This window comes from Brassica oleracea, chromosome C9, assembly GCF_000695525.1.
Source record: "Brassica oleracea var. oleracea cultivar TO1000 chromosome C9, BOL, whole genome shotgun sequence".
NCBI classification, from domain to species: Eukaryota; Viridiplantae; Streptophyta; class Magnoliopsida; order Brassicales; family Brassicaceae; genus Brassica; species Brassica oleracea.
In genome coordinates, this window is record NC_027756.1 from 13,912,298 (window position 1) to 13,929,174 (window position 16,877).

General features: G+C 30.8%; 1 long non-coding RNA gene across 2 annotated transcripts; it reads right to left on the reverse strand.

Moving 5' to 3' along the window:
* Positions 1-2,970: 2,970 nt before the first annotated feature.
* On the reverse strand, positions 2,971-4,594 carry LOC106315976. Of its 2 annotated transcripts, none has more exons than XR_001264690.1 (3): positions 4,061-4,594; positions 3,321-3,491; positions 2,971-3,235 (listed from the first exon to the last, which is right to left on the reverse strand). It is a non-coding gene; the product is annotated as an uncharacterized LOC106315976 (long non-coding RNA). The 2 variants fall into 2 exon arrangements; XR_001264689.1 differs by having other exon boundaries at positions 3,321-3,494.
* Between the last annotated feature and the right edge of the window lie 12,283 nt (positions 4,595-16,877).

Genomic DNA, 16,877 nt, shown 5'->3' on the forward strand with positions numbered 1-16,877 from the left:
TTCGTCGGTACATTCCGACGGATAAATGTTCGTCGGTATATTCCGACGACCATTGTCCGTCGGTATATTCCGACGCCCAAATTCGTCGGAATACACCGAGGAACACGCTACGTCGGAATTGTCCGAGGAACGCTCTCCGTCGGTACGTAGTTTTTCCGATGAACTCTGGTCTCGTGTGTCCGCATCGTAATATCGTCGGAAGTTCGTCAAAATGACGTTTCTCTGTATTCGTCAGAAAGTCGTCGGAAGTTCTGACGAAATTCCGACGAATTTTTTTTTTCCGACGAAACGATACCGACGGACTGGTTCGTCGGAATCGGTCTATTCCGACGAATTTCCGACGATTTCGGCCATCAGAATCCCCCTGTTTTCTTGTAGTGATTACATATTAGGTTAGAAAAATACATGTTAGTGAATGAAAAATGGAAAATATTTGGTTTGGTATTGGAATTTTAGTATATTGATATTACTAATATTTTTAATTTAAATAATTACAAAAATACATCGGTTTTTCGGTTCGGTTCGGTTTAAAACCAAACTATTGGGTTTGGAGAAATCTTCAACCGAATGGTTTGAAATAGATTTTGGTTCGGTTTGAATCGGTTTCGGTTCGGTTGGTTCGGTTTGGTTTTTTTGCCCACTCCTAGGAAAAAGTATGTGGGAGAGAAAAGATAGAGAGAAAATATATACTCTCTCACCTCTCTCTAAATATTCTTTAAATTAGTCTTTTTTTTTCACCGGTACTTACTAGTTTTTTCACTAGGAAAAACGCCAATATGGCAAAGGTTTTTGAGATTCACTATTATTGACGACATTGTATAGACACGGTAAACAAAATCATATACTAGATTGAAAGAGTCAGAGGAGAAAATAAATTAGAAGATGAAGATGTTTTTCTCTGTTGATTTTCGGGTGACAAATTCATGGAGAAATTCGGTACAAATCAAACATATGGTCTCTCTCATTCGGATATCTCATGAAGTGTACAACTGGTGTATATTTAACACAATACCAAAATATTCAGTCCTCACATGGTTTGTGATGAAAAACCATTTGGCATCATGAGACAAGCTAAAAATGGAGTTCAGAAAACATAAGAACATGTATTATACGCAAAAAATAAATTGATAAACCATCTGTTTTCACATGTCATTTAGAAGAAAAAAATGGAGAAAAACGTTAAAAGAAGCAAGAAAACAATACAAGATAGGGAAAATCTCCCCAAAAGTCTTTAAAAAGTTTTATGACCAAAATAATTTACAAAGAAGAAAATGACTAAAATAACAGTTATTAAAAAATAAAAATATATCCTTAATAAATAAAACATAATATAAATAAATATTTATTTTCATATTTTAATTTTTATTTTATAACATAAATCTTATATTCTATATCATGAACCCAAATCTCTTCAATCTCATCCCTGGAAACCATGCATATCTTGGTTCTAGACCAATTAATTATAGGATACTAGGTGAAACCCGTCCTATGGGCGGGTGAGTAAATAAATGAATAATGTACAAATTATATAAATTTGAAATTGTACTTATAAATATACTATATTTGTTTTGTTTTTCCGATATTATATGAGAATTCGGCCAAAAAAAACTTCAACTTTGCACGAATTGCCAAAAGAAACATGAACTTTTGGGCTGACCAAAAAAACACCAAACTTTCATTGACTTTAGAATTAATTAACAATGTTTTCGCTGACTTGCCAATTTAGCACGCCGTCAACAAATTTAACAGAAATATTTGACGTCGTTTATTGTTGGCGTTTAATGAAACGACGTCGTTTTTTATAAAATAAAATATATCATTTGAAAACGACGTCGTAGGTTTTTTTCATGATGGATATTTGTTTGGGTTTAAGTGAAAAGCTTGAGTTTATTAATATATATTGTGTATACATTTTCTTGACGTAATATATATGTATGAGAAAAATGAGTGGTTAAACGTAAACGTAGAGAAGTAAAAAATTTATATATTGTGTCCAACAGAAACCCACAAAAATTGTTATTGCTAAAGTACATGAAAACAGATGCATACGATGTTTTATTTTTAGGAATTAGAAGTGATTCACCATATATAAAATGAAGTATATTATTTTTCATTTGGTTATACAAATAGTACTGTTTCTAAGTTTCCAGCCACAAATATTTTGTCATGAGATTGCGATACCTTATTAGAGAAGCAAGTGGATGGATGGTCAATGATTTGACTGTCATATGCGTGTAGCCTCGTGTCTTTAGCAGCTTCGGCGAAATGGGCATGATTGCATTAGATGGCGTGTGGTGGTTCTTGATAACCGTGCTACACTTGAGAAGATATCACCTTGGAGGTCTTGAGGGAGGGCTTCGAGTTTTGATAGGGGTTGATCTCGTGCAATATGTGAAAAAGCTTTTTCGAAGAATTGTGTTTTTATTTTAGCTAAAGGGTTCGATTTATATTGATAAAAAAAAAAAAGTTTGGTGCATATAGTCGAGGAATATGCAATTAAATTAAGATTTCAACTTATGCGTGGTAGTCTTTTTAACTGAGATTATTTTAACTGGGAAGAGCAGGAGATCGCAAGAGAGAAGATAGAAGGAGAGTGAGTATAAAAACATCTGCTGGTTGAAGGAGAGACTGGCTGATCAATGGACCTCTAACATATCAGACTAACCGAGTTTCTGGAACAGCACATGGTTGTAGGCAGAGGGGCTATTAGACCGACCTGAACACTGATCCAAACCATGAAAATACCTTCTAAGATGTCTTCTTGTCTTTGTTGTGTCGTCATGTAATGTAAGTTTTTTTGTTTTGGGCTGATTGTATGATTTAATAAATCCAACGTTAATTAGACTTTTTGATTCTCTAACTTCGCTTTTATGGTATGTGTTGGTTTCTCTTTAATCATGTATTGTATCTATAGTTCCACCATTTGAATTGATTGAAGTTTACAAACGTAGAAAAAAATAAAACAAAGAGAACTTGAAACACAATGCTACATAATAATTAAAGAGAGAAAGATGTGTTATTATTCACTCACACGGCAGCTGAACTAAATAAGAACATAAATCTTTGAAAATGTCTTTGGCCAGAATTTCAAAATACATAAGAACAAAAAAAAAACCTTGGTACACATTGGAAGACAAAGGTTCGTGATATCTTAGCTCAAATTGTTAGCGATCTCAGAGAAAATGTGCTTCCACCACTGATCACGATGTTATACCGTACGCATCCTTTCTGATGTCTACATCACATTTCATTAAAGAGTTATAAGTTGTTTCATGGATACCAGTATTCTCCATACGAATCATAGATGGCTGGTAAATAACCTTGGTCCTCAGGACAACGGAACCGCTCGGAAACAATTGGCATCACTTGCCCATCAGGTAGGTCGCAGTTCTTCTCAACAGCTTAGCTAGGTCCCATGAACGTGATGCCACACCACAGTACTTGCACTACACTTACGAAGAAAGTCTTCATATGATCTTACATATTAAAAGCTACTGACATTCATACAAAAACCACTTTAGTTAAAAAACAAAAAACATATGTTGAAAAAATTACGGTGAATCTCTATCTCTAAACCCTAATGCATACCACACTTCCAATGTCATTAGCTCATCAAGGAGAGGACTCAAAACTTATATTCACAAAAAGGGTCATACTTTCACCAACTTAGATATTAAATATGATACACATTGATAACCTCTGCAATGTGGTACACATGAGACATACAACAATAACTCTGAAATGTCTAATCTAACACCACAAAGAGTCCGAGAGTGAGCAGTAATAACACAGCAGTACACCAGAACAGAGTAAAGTCGAATATAAAATCAAACCAATCAGGTAAACATGAGAAAGAAAAAACATGATTTGAGCAAACAACGAAAGTTTCAGAGAAGCCTAACGCTCTTCACAATTTGGGCAAAAGAATCTACTACACAAAACACAAACTGGGGTCTTGATTCAAACTCAAACTAACATATTTAAATAAGACAAACAAAAAACAAAGTGAGTTTCATCGAATTGGTAAGAAGATGAAAAGCTAGGGCACGAAATCACAAACCTTTGTCTCGATTCAAAAGCAGGACAGTCCTCTCCACAAAAAGCTTCAGACTTTCCAAACCAATAATCTCCATTACAGCTCTGAGCTACATGAACCGAACCCGAGCCTTCGAGCCAGGCTCCTTAATTCTCATCAGCGGCTGTTTCGGCTCCGTCAGCGCCGATGGTTTCTTGAGGCGGATGAATTGAGCCGCTTCAGAGCTAGGGTTTTAGCGGCCCTAGTGCAAACTCCCAGGGAAGTTGGCTCGGTCGGCTCCGTATCGATGTTGGTAATCTTGATTTTTTCATGTATTTGCCCATTTTCAGACCTTGATTTTCGGATCTTTTTATAGATGAATCTCCACCGCCTGATCCATAAATCACATTGAATATAGATCGTGTGTGAGAAAGTAATGGAGAGTTTAAGATGATAATTCGGTAACTGGTAACGTTTTCTACTCTGAGGAAGAAGATGGAAGAGCGATTTAGAAAACTTAATCGACATGGGTTCTGTAGAGGCAAAGAAAAAGAACACGGATTTATTCTAACTGAAGTCTGAAGTCTGAAGTCTGAAGTAAACATGAAACCCATACAAAAATAAAGCCCAATCGGAATACACACTGTTTAAATGAAACACAAAGTTTCAAAGATGTCCCTCTTTGGTGACAGTATTATCTTACGTGGCAAGAGAAAAAGATAATTACACTCTTCTTTATAGTATTAGAAGATATATGTTTTTAGATCTTTTATTGAAGATTATTTTGATCATTTTTTTGAGACTATTTTTATAATAAAAACTTTTTACGGCTATTTTAAAATATTATTTTCTATAATTTATATCTACAATATCGTATCTCACACACACACGTACGTAAATATGTTCTTGTGATTATAGAAAAATAAATTGTCTAAGTAATATAGTCAATAATAATTTCAGAAAAGAAACTGATCAACATAATATAATAACATAGCGAATGTTAAAATATAATAATATACCTAACTTTTAGTAAAACATAATAACAATATCAACCAATAGTCTTTCTCAAGAAAAGAAAATATCAACCAATATTAAACCAAAAAAAAAAATATCAACCAATAACTTGGTGATAAGATTTTTTTTTTAAACAAGCTGTTATTCTATGTTCGAGTCCTAGCATAAACTAAATACTATTGTTTGACCAAACGAATGTAGAGTCACAACTTACGTATAATTAGAAATATAGGATAGTCATCAGTATGGCCTCGTTGGAGATTAGTTGAATAGTGATCCATATACCGCGGTCAATTCGAAAAAAAAACATCAAAAAAATATTTTTTCATTTTCATAAAAATGTTATTTTAAAATATTGCTACTTTGTTTATGACTGATTTTCTAAAAACAGTTGAGCAAATATGAAAAAGTGTCTACGTTCTCACTTCAATCCATCCTTGGTATGCTTGCTTGGGTCTTTTGTCATGTCGAGACATAATCCTGTTCTTCACTTCTCTGTCGATTGCCCGAAAGAGAACTTCTGGTGTTCGCGATATGTCATCATGCTTCTAACGTTTCTTTCCCTCTAAATTGTGTAGATAGCAGCCTGAAATACATAGCAAACCACCTTGGCAAAAAAAAATACATAGCAAACCAGGAATTGGTGGATGAACGAGGTTGTTGACTGCGTGAGATAGTGAACAATGTCGTCCCATTCCCTAGAGTTATTTTAATAGAAGCGTCGTAACATTTTTCTTTACATAAAAAGAGTTATTTTATAATTCTAATATAATGTACTCTAAATTTAAAATTAATTGTAAAATATATTGTTTTATAAACTATTTTATTTATTTAAAATGTCATTGATGGAATATTTGTAGTTAATAAAATATAAATTTATTCCAGTCAGTTATTTCAATCAGTTTGCGTGGAAAATGTCAAATGACATTTTTTGTAAGATGGAAGGAATATTTTTTTGCTGAACAATTCATAAGACTAGATGTACTTTAAGACTAGATGTACTTTAAGACTAGATGTACTTCTTTTTTTTAACCCAGACTAGATGTACTTTATCTGTCGGAAACATTTAAAACCGTTAAAAGCAAGATTTTCCCTTAATTTATGAAGAGATGTCGTGATTTCGTAAAGCTTTTTCTCGTATTGACTTTCTTTGTCTTTTGGATATTTTTGTTTACAGCCCAGATTTAACATTAAACTAGGTGATAATCCGCGCCATGCGCGGAGTGAGTAAATTTAAATAGATTATCACTTTGAATTTATAGATATTATAAAAGTAAAGTGATAGTAAAGTGATAGAAAGAAATACTACATGTTATAAAATAAGTGGTTAAACGAAATTGAGTATGTAAATATAAATTAAGCTTTAATTTTTATTTTAAACATGTGTATTAGTCTTGTTTAATTGAAGTATAGTTCATGGAAGTGAATCAATAAGAGTAAGCGAATACTAATATAAAATAAATTATAAAGTAAAGATAAAACGAAACATAGACAATAAAATATTTGTTTTCATAGAATCAATTATAAACATAAGATAAAACGCAACATAAGCAATAGAGTAATAAAATATATAAGAAACAAAATATAAGAAAAAAAAACTAAAATAAAAATTGAGAAAAAACAACTATCGTGAATATTGTCTTCAAAACTCTTCGTTTGCAATCCTGTTATGCGAAATAAAAAAATATATCACCATGCGAAATTAAACACATTATTTCACAAAATCTGTGAACAAAATGTATTACCTCATTCTGAAAGCATCGATTTCTGGAACACCATTGGGCTCAAAGACAATTTGAGAAAAACCATCAATGTATACAAGGCTCCTAGGTTTAGGGTATATTCGATATCATAAATCGCCATTATGATATTTCGTTACCTTGTTATTAAGCTGTGCGATTTTTTTGCCATATTATAGGAAACAAACTGAGGATATGGTCAATCATATTAAATTTGAAAATCAACCAGTGACGATTACATATGCATATGAAATTTGACCTGAAATAAATATAGTTTCGAGCGGAAATTTAGTTTCTATATGAAATGTGATTCGGTTAAAATCATAGCACTCATTTACTTAAAATCTGATATGTGATTCAATTTGAATTATCAATGCCATTACCAAAATCGTTCGTTATTAATGAGTACACATATAACCAAATTAGTGTTAACCAAATTAGTGTCATCTTCAAATATTATACATTTCTAAGTTGGAATAGTAAATACGTTATTGACAATTCATATTTGATCTTTAGAAACTTAATTTAAGCGAATCAGTGCAATTAATTAACGTAGGAATATAAATAAGTAGTCAATATATCAACTTTACTGCATTTAACAATTACGAAATATAAATAAGGTAGTCAATATATCATTACTGCATCATGCACGTCTACAATTAATACATAGTGGACGTTACAAATAAATGGATCGTTTGATGATATCAATACATAACATCTTATAATATAATTATATACACCGGTTTTGAATAAACTGTTTTGATATATTGTGATATCGATTATACCATTTAATTTATCTTTTATAAACCGGTTTATAAAGATCCATCTATTATAGAAAGACATCGTTTTGAAAATAAAACACTACTATTTATGATCGTTTTGATTGTACCATTTTATTATCCATTTTATAAACCGGTTTATACATGTGTAGTGTATAGGTACAAACTACCGGATCCCCTTAATTATCTCCCATATAGACGCAAGTAACCAATTAATATGACTAAAACATTATGTTAAGATACAATTAATGAATAATGGCAAAGAATGTAATAAGTCTAGTAAGGAGAGGATTTTTATTTAAAGAAGCTGAGAAGGAATCTGGTGTTGCCACATAGGAAATGACATTCTTGTTAATAACACATAAACATAAGGTTAGTTTCTAAAAATGCTTCTACTTTAATATTAAGGGGATTACTAATTACAAAATTATAATGCATTGTTTATTAAAAAAAGTATTAAAAAGTTTGTTAAGATTTTGTGAGATTTTTTCTCAACAGAATTGATTATAACTAAAAATAAAATTCAAATATCTAACTAAAGTTGATTTACTATTAACATATTTATTGATTATTAAAATTTAATGTAAATAATCAAATATGTCAGTTTGGTTCACATAGTCAATTTGAGTATGTTCTAGTTGATCACAAAAAAAAAAAATCAAATATGTCACATTAAGTAGTTAATTAAATAGTCATACTATAACTTGTCAATAGTAGATAAAATATATGACTCTAAATTAATAGAGTAGATTAAAAAAAAATAACAGTAATACTCGTAGAAGCCAGTAAACCGGACTGACATAAACGATAAAATAAAATCGACGTTAAGGAAATAGACGAATGTAAAAACGAATACAAGAACAATAAAAAATCGTATTCGCAAAGAGACATGGAGTTGAAATATGATCTCTTTCCTTAACTCTAAATATTCGCTCCGTTAGTGAGACCAGACTTTACGAATATCGAGTCCTTGGATACAACCGCGGTAGATGAATCACGCTTCACTCGTGATCGCCCTAACGAACTATAAACTCTACGAAACCCTCTCGTATTTAAGACTTACGCTAAGGGAATTTTTGTTGTTGGTTTGATGTGAAAAAAAGTTAAGAAATGAAGAAGGAGGAGAGACGAAATTTAAAGAGACGGAGAAGACCCACTTCCCACAACAGCTGCTGCACGTGGGCGAGAATCTCGTGGAAATCGAGGGAAGTTGAGTTGCGAAACTTATTCCCCAAGGCTCTCTCTTATCTCGTTTAAAACTTTCGAGAGGATATAATGCATGACGTTTTTATTTTCTAGATAAACTACTTGTCGTTTTAAATAAAATTGTATGCTGTTTTTTCCCGAAATAAATGGCAAAATGTTGAGCTTAACTTGGTCCAAAAAAAATATTCTTATTGGACCAAGACCCAAGACCCAAGCCGAGCCGAGCCGGCCGGATAGACGGCGGCGGCGGCGCGCGTGGAGTGCCTTCCTCTCTCTCCAAGTCGTTTGAGTAATGATAATACATGAGCATATATATACCTCTCAGACTTGTTGATGTTGTCCGATGTGGGACAAACATCATTTCCTCATTTATTTGACAATTCTTTGGACTGTGACCCATGTTATTTTTGTTCACAATTTACTAAAGGCCAATGGGCTTTTAGTTGATCCAACAATCCCCCACATGAATAGAAATGACTCTAAACATATGCAGACTCGATAAACTCTAAAAAACTTTACTTATTCTAATCCTGACTAAACTATACAGACTCATCGAGAATGTTTGCGAAAAATTCGTTGTGTTTGAGTTGGTGACATTTTTAAGCCTTGAACCACTCATAGTTAATATCTGTCGGGTTTACTTTACCAGAAGGTGAAGATGATGTCTTGAACCAACTGGTGTTTTATGTAGACCGAGACAACAAGCATAACGCAGCTCATTTTCTCGTAGAACTTAGTTCTCTATTGTGTTCATTGTGGCCCTGAACTTTCCTGGTTTTCATGAGTGAACTTAGAGAATATAGCATTGCATTCATTCTCCTAGAAACGACCCCATTTCACACTCATTAGGTGATTGACCATGAAAAGTATTGAGTAATACTCCGCTTAGAAGCTATGGAATCATTAAAAGCTTATGCTTATCCTTCACACATTTGTTAGCACTTTTATCATCTTAGGAGCTAGGAAGAAACTACTTTGTATTAAGTGCTTTGGTTATATTCAGTTTGATTTTGTTTTCCCTTTGAACCTACATCTTAGAATCTCCAGTCATGATAGGTACGGTTGCAATCAAGCATCCTCATTCGTTATAGGCTTTAAACCCATTCCTTTTGATGATTTAGCAACAACATCTCGTGGCAAACCTTTAGTAAATGGATCCGCTAGGTTGTCAGCCGATTTGATGTAGTCTATTGTGATTACACCAGTTGAGATAAGTTGTCTAATGGTTTTATGTCGTCTTCTGATGTGACGATATTTACCATTGTAAAGATTACTTTGAGCCCGAGCTATAGTTGATTGACTATCACAATGTATGCTTATAGCTGGCACAGGTTTCTCCCACATAGGAATATCTTCCAAAAAAATTCTAAGCCATTCAGCCTCTTCTGCTGCTTTGTCTAAGGCTATGAACTCAGATTTCATGGTGGATCTGGCTAGCACTGTTTGTTTGGTAGATTTTCATGATATTTCTGCTCCTCCTAGTGTAAAGACATATACACTTGTGGATTTTGAGTTTTTAGAATCTGATATCCAGTTAGCATCAGGGTATCCTTCTAAAACTACTTATTCTTTACCATAGTGAAGCCCAAAATCTGTGGGCTTCTCCCACATAGGAATATCTTCCAAATTTTTTTTAAATCATTCAGCTTCTTCTGCTGCTTTGTCTAAGGCTATGAACTCAGATTCCATGGTAGATCTGGCTAACACTGTTTGTTTGGTAGATTCCCATGATATTGCTGCTCCTCCTAGTGTAAAGACATATCCACTCGTCGATTTTGAGTTTTTAGAATCTGATATCCAGTTAGCATCACTGTATCCTTCTAAAACTACTGATTCTTTACCATAGTGAAGCCCAAAATCTTTGGTGTAGCGCAAGTAATTAAGTACTCTCGTTATAGCTTTCCAGTGTGTATGACCTGGATTACTTGTATATCGACTAAGTACGTTTACTGCATGCGCTAGATCTGGTCTCGTACAATTAGTCAAGTACGTGAGACTTCCGATCACACGTGCATACTCGTTTTGTGAAACCGCTTCACCTGAATTCTTTGTCAAGTGCATCTGGGGATCTAACGGAGTTTTTGCCGTACTTTTAGAGTAATTTTTAAATCTCTCTAATATTGTTTGAGCATAATGAGATTGGGTTAAGGTAATTCCATTTGAATTTCTTGTGAAGTATATCCGTACAGACTAAACTCACAAAAACACCATCACTTCGTGTTGAGAGAACTAACAAACCTTTACATTTAATTCACACCGATTTATGTGATTTAAAATACATACAAACTCGAAATTTTTTTGTGACCTCAACAATGAAAGTGCTGATCTTTCACTAAATGGGACAGACTCATCTGAATACAAAGCTACGTACCTTGTAGTATTTGATTTCAGACACACATGCAAATGACAGTTTCTAATGTGAAATTTTTTTTTTCTGTGGAGATGACAAGTCAGTTACTTTGGACCAACACCCACCTCTTGTTCCAAACTTTCAACCACCAATGGGATGGCCAAACCATATACCTCAGTAGTACTAGCTACCCGCCTGCAGTCAATGCCAAGTCAAAACCAAGGAAACATGCCATGGCCTTCGAAAGGCAAAGCTTCCAAGACGAAAGGGAAAGGAGATGTGTCTAGTGTATCAAGTGAATCTGACTAAGGAAAGCGATGATGATTCTGTTTCCTCTTTGGAAGATCAAGGTAAAAGACATTCTCTTGGGTAATCAAAGAAAAACAAGAAGAAGTCGTTTGTTGAAAGTTGCATTCTTGTTTTGGAAAGGCAGAGAAGAATTGCTCAGAGATCAGCTTCGAGTGGTCGAACTGAGTTTCTTTGGTTCGAGAAAGGGCAACACAAGAAGGTGAAGTAAGAAAAATAACGTTGCGTTTAAAACTGTTGGAGACAAAACGAGTCGTTTTACTGCGTCAAATAACAGACTCGGAAACGCTTTGTTTGGTTGTTACGTCAAAATGTTTTTGATATTTGTTGGTTTTGCTCGTCTTACGATTATATATTTATTAATTTTTTTTTTCAGAATGCTTTTTGTAATTTTATTGAGTTATCTCTGAGATTTAATATTTATAGATATTGGATCATAGACTCCAGTAGCAAACTAAAAAGTGAATATCTTCTAAATGTCACCGTCCATATGAGAAAAATTAAAATTAGCAAGTTCACAACTCTACTATCTATTCTATTAAAATAGCAGTGTGATCCATTGATAAAAGTATGATCCAACTATTATTTCTTTTATCTTTATCATTATTTAGAATATTATTTATTATGCTTTATGCCATTAGATTTATATTTAAATTACCAATTGAAAAGACTTAAAAAGATGTAAAACAAAAAATATACCCGCCCTTTTTAAGGGCGGGTCAGAATCTAGTTATTTAATTATTCATCGTGTTTTTATGTTTTACCGACTGGCCACAACGGCCACAACGCGTATAACGATTTGAATGGTCCACCTGAAGAAGTATAAATACTTTTCTTATGAATAAAAGTTTGGATACATGAATTATATTTTGTGCCGTTTCTATTTGTAAACTTTGACTAGAATTAGCATAAACGCTTCTATTTTTTAATTAAAAATATAAGATATTATCAAATTGCTAGTTGAGAAATGTTATGCTTTTTCGCAAATATATATATAATCAGAGATTTGTAGTTAGACAAAACATGTCATTAAGATGGAATCAATATATAAACATAGGCTCTTAGCATGCTTTTAAAAAAAATCATGAAGTGGAGAAAATTTGAAAATATCTAATCTATTAGTTAATATGACATATTTGATTATTTGCATTAATAATAAACCAACTATAAATTTAATTTTTTTAATTATAACAAAATCTGTTGAGAAAGAATTTAACAAAATCTTACTAAAATTTAAATATTTTTATAAAATAACATATTAATTAATTTTGTAATTAGTAATATAATATTGGGGTTTTTGCCAAAACTAACCCACAACTTGATTTTAACCCCAAATATACCCAAACTTGAATCAAATGCAAAACTAACCTAAAAGCCTAGTGAAATTACGGCTCAGCCCCTTGTGACCAAACAAAAAAACAGAAGCCATTTTTACGAATATAGCCCTAGTAAATCGTCTGAGTCGTCTGAGATGTTGGAAGTCGTCTGGACGACTGAAGTGTAAGTCGTCTGGTACCGGTTTATTTTAAAAATAATTTATAAATCTTGTAAAAAAATATTTTGATGCGTGAAAAATAAAAATCAAGTAATTATAAACAGTTTTAAGTGATATAAATTAAGATATGATAAAATTGATTTGTTTTGAAGATAGATGAGTGGAAGTAGTGAATCATGAAATACTTTGGTTTAGGAGTTTGGCAAACATATGTTGTAGTATTGTATGTATTGTTAGGGTTAGATTTTGGAAAACTAAAATGTTTTTTTCAAAAATTAGTTTTCACCTATATGTGTTTATTTATGTGTATAGTAAACACTTTTCAAGTTTGATTTGATTTTATGAAGTCTTTAATTAGATAATTAAGTTTAGGGGTTATGTTTAGGGTGTGGACGACTTATATTTCAGTCGTCTGGTGAAGAAATTAAAACAGACGACTCGTCCAGAAGAGTTTAATATTTTTAGCAGGAAATTAAATAAGATGATGAGGGTGAGAGAGTAAAAATGTCATTTTCGAAAAAAAAAAGAAAAAAAAAATTGATGGCATTTTCGTAAATTATATGAACTTGTGGGGTGAATAGGGCAAAACCAATTTTCAAAAAAAAAAAGGTTAGTTTTGTGTTTGATTTTAAGTTATAGGTCAATTCTGCAAAAAGTCCTATAATATTATTATAAATCAATGTTAATTAAAATTATATTATAAAACAAGAAGATAAAACATTCTATACTATTTTATAAATTTTATAGTTATATTATGTATTATATGAAAATAGAAGTGATTTATGAATTAAATATGAAATATATATTAAATAGGTAAATTAAATTTTTTTATTTTTTAAATTTGTTTCATTTAAATAAATATCACTCATCATTAAAATGAGTTAAAATTTGTAAACTATATAAATTTTTTATACAAAAATAAATTTATTAACATAGGTTAAGCTTTTATATCTGCAACTATATGTTATCTTTCTTTTTTGAAACAATCAATAATATATTGTTTAAAAATGTTTATATAGAAAAATATAATGTTATATAATAACATTTAGTTCATATACTATTTTTAAAATATGCTATTAGAAAACAATGAAATTATAATAATTCATTTAAAATATTAATGACAAATCAAATTTTAATTATATTTTTTTAATTTTAATTATTAAAAATCAGCTAAAATTTTTTATAAAACATTACCAAAAGTTCAAATAGTTTTCATGAAATAATGTATTAATGTAGTAACAAAAACAAAATTCAAAATTCATGTAATTTTTCAAACTCAAAAATAGTTGTGTAATTTTCCAAAGTTTCTTGACAAAATATACAATTTTGAAAATCAATAATCAAATTCAAGATGATAACATTTCAAATTTTACAAGAGAAAAAATTATAGATAATAATGAATAACTTTTTAAAATGCACCATGAAAAAAAAACTATATATGTTGTAAAAATTAAAGTAATCTAATATTTTCAAATCTGAATTAAAAAAAAAAAACTTAATATCATAAAATCCAAAAATATCCTATATCAATAAAATTTAGTAAAATAATATGATAGATGCTACTATGTATAAAATTTATTAAAATAATAGGGTTCTATTATTTAAACAAAACAGTATTTTACTTATAAATCCCATAAAATATTGAATGACATATATTAAAGTATATTTTTATAAACACAACATGTAAATATAAATTATCTTAAACATATATATTTTTATAATATAAATAAATAAAATTTAAAATGTATTATATGCAAAATATATAAATTAAAGAAAAAAATATATTTTGGAGGAGGTTATCTATTTGATTATTTCATATTGTTATTTTATTGTACTTAATTTAAAAATATATTCGTAAGTAATAAAAATAATAACAAAAATATATATTAAAAAATCACTATGTATTATTATAAACAATAATATTATAGAGTTATATAATATATAATTCTAAAATGAAAATTATATATTTAAAACATTTGTAATAATATCAAATATATTTATAAAATGAAAAAAATATCTGCACGGACATGAGGGTTAAAATCTAGTATAATTTTGAAATTGATAATGTGTAAAACCGTAGAAGGATACGAATAAAAAATTCTTATAAGCATTTTGTTTTCTTTAAAGTTTGCATTTTGACGGTTTTGAATTTTGTATATAACGAAGACACTAGTACAATTTACAAACTACGTTATTATATGTTATAATCGATGATATATCATGTTTTTCAGGAATTAAGCTACTATTTTAAATCTCATTTTGTATATCTTATGACATCTTATGTCCAAAAATTTGGAAATTGTTATAGGCTAATTGTTTCAGTCCAATAGTTTTTACATTTTATAGCATCTAAATCAAAAAGAAATAATTTCATACATTACATTTACAACTGCATGTACAATGTATGGTGATGTATTTGATTTATGGTTAGATTTTTTAGGGGTTTTTGCCAAAACTAACTCACAACTTGATTTTAATCCCAAACTTATACCCAAACTTGAATCAAATGCAAAACTAACCTAAAAGTCTAGTGAAATTACAGCTCAACCCCTTGTGACCAAACAAAAAAAACAGAAGCCATTTTTACGAATATAGCCCCAGTAAATCGTCTGAGTCGTCTGAGATGTTGGAAGTCGTCTGGACGACTGAAGTGCAAGTCGTCTGGTACCAGTTTATTTTAAAAATAATTTATAAATCTTGTAAAAAAATATTTTGATGCGTGAAAAATAAAAATCAAGTAATTATAAACAGTTTTAAGTGATATAAATTAAGATATGATAAAATTGATTTGTTTTGAAGATAGATGAGTGGAAGTAGTGAATCATGAAATACTTTGGTTTAGGAGTTTGGCAAACATATGTTGTAGTATTGTATGTATTGTATGTATTGTTAGGGTTAGATTTTGGAAAACTAAAATGTTTTTTTCAAAAATTAGTTTTCACCTATATGTGTTTATTTATGTGTATAGTAAACACTTTTCAAGTTTGATTTGATTTTATGAAGTCTTTAATTAGATAATTAAGTTTAGGGGTTATGTTTAGGGTGTGGACGACTTATATTTCAGTCGTCGGTTGAATAATTTACTCGGACGACGTATATTTTAGTCGTCTGTTGAATAATTTACTCGGACGACTTACATTTCAGTCGTCTGGTGAAGAAATTAAAACAGACGACTTACATGTAAGTCGTCCAGAAGAGTTTAATATTTTTAGCGGAAAATTAAATATTTTTAGCGGGAAACTAAAATAGAAGACTTTCCAGACGACTTACAAGTAAGTCGTCTGGAAAGTCTTCTATTTTAGTTTCCCGCTAAAAATATTTAATTTCCCGCTAAAAATATTAAACTCTTCTGGACGACTTACATGTAAGTCGTCTGTTTTAATTTCTTCACCAGACGACTGAAATGTAAGTCGTCCGAGTAAATTATTCAACAGACGACTGAAATATAAGTCGTCCACACCCTAAACATAACCCCTAAACTTAATTATCTAATTAAAGACTTCATAAAATCAAATCAAACTTGAAAAGTGTTTACTATACACATAAATAAACACATATAGGTGAAAACTAATTTTTGAAAAAAACATTTTAGTTTTCCAAAATCTAACCCTAACAATACATACAATACTACAACATATGTTTGCCAAACTCCTAAACCAAAGTATTTCATGATTCACTACTTCCACTCATCTATCTTCAAAACAAATCAATTTTATCATATCTTAATTTATATCACTTAAAACTGTTTATAATTACTTGATTTTTATTTTTCACGCATCAAAATATTTTTTTACAAGATTTATAAATTATTTTTAAAATAAACCGGTACCAGACGACTTACACTTCAGTCGTCCAGACGACTTCCAACATCTCAGACGACTCAGACGATTTACTAGGGCTATATTCATAAAAATGGCTTCTGTTTTTTTGTTTGGTCACAAGGGGCTGAGATGTAATTTCACTAGGCTTTTAG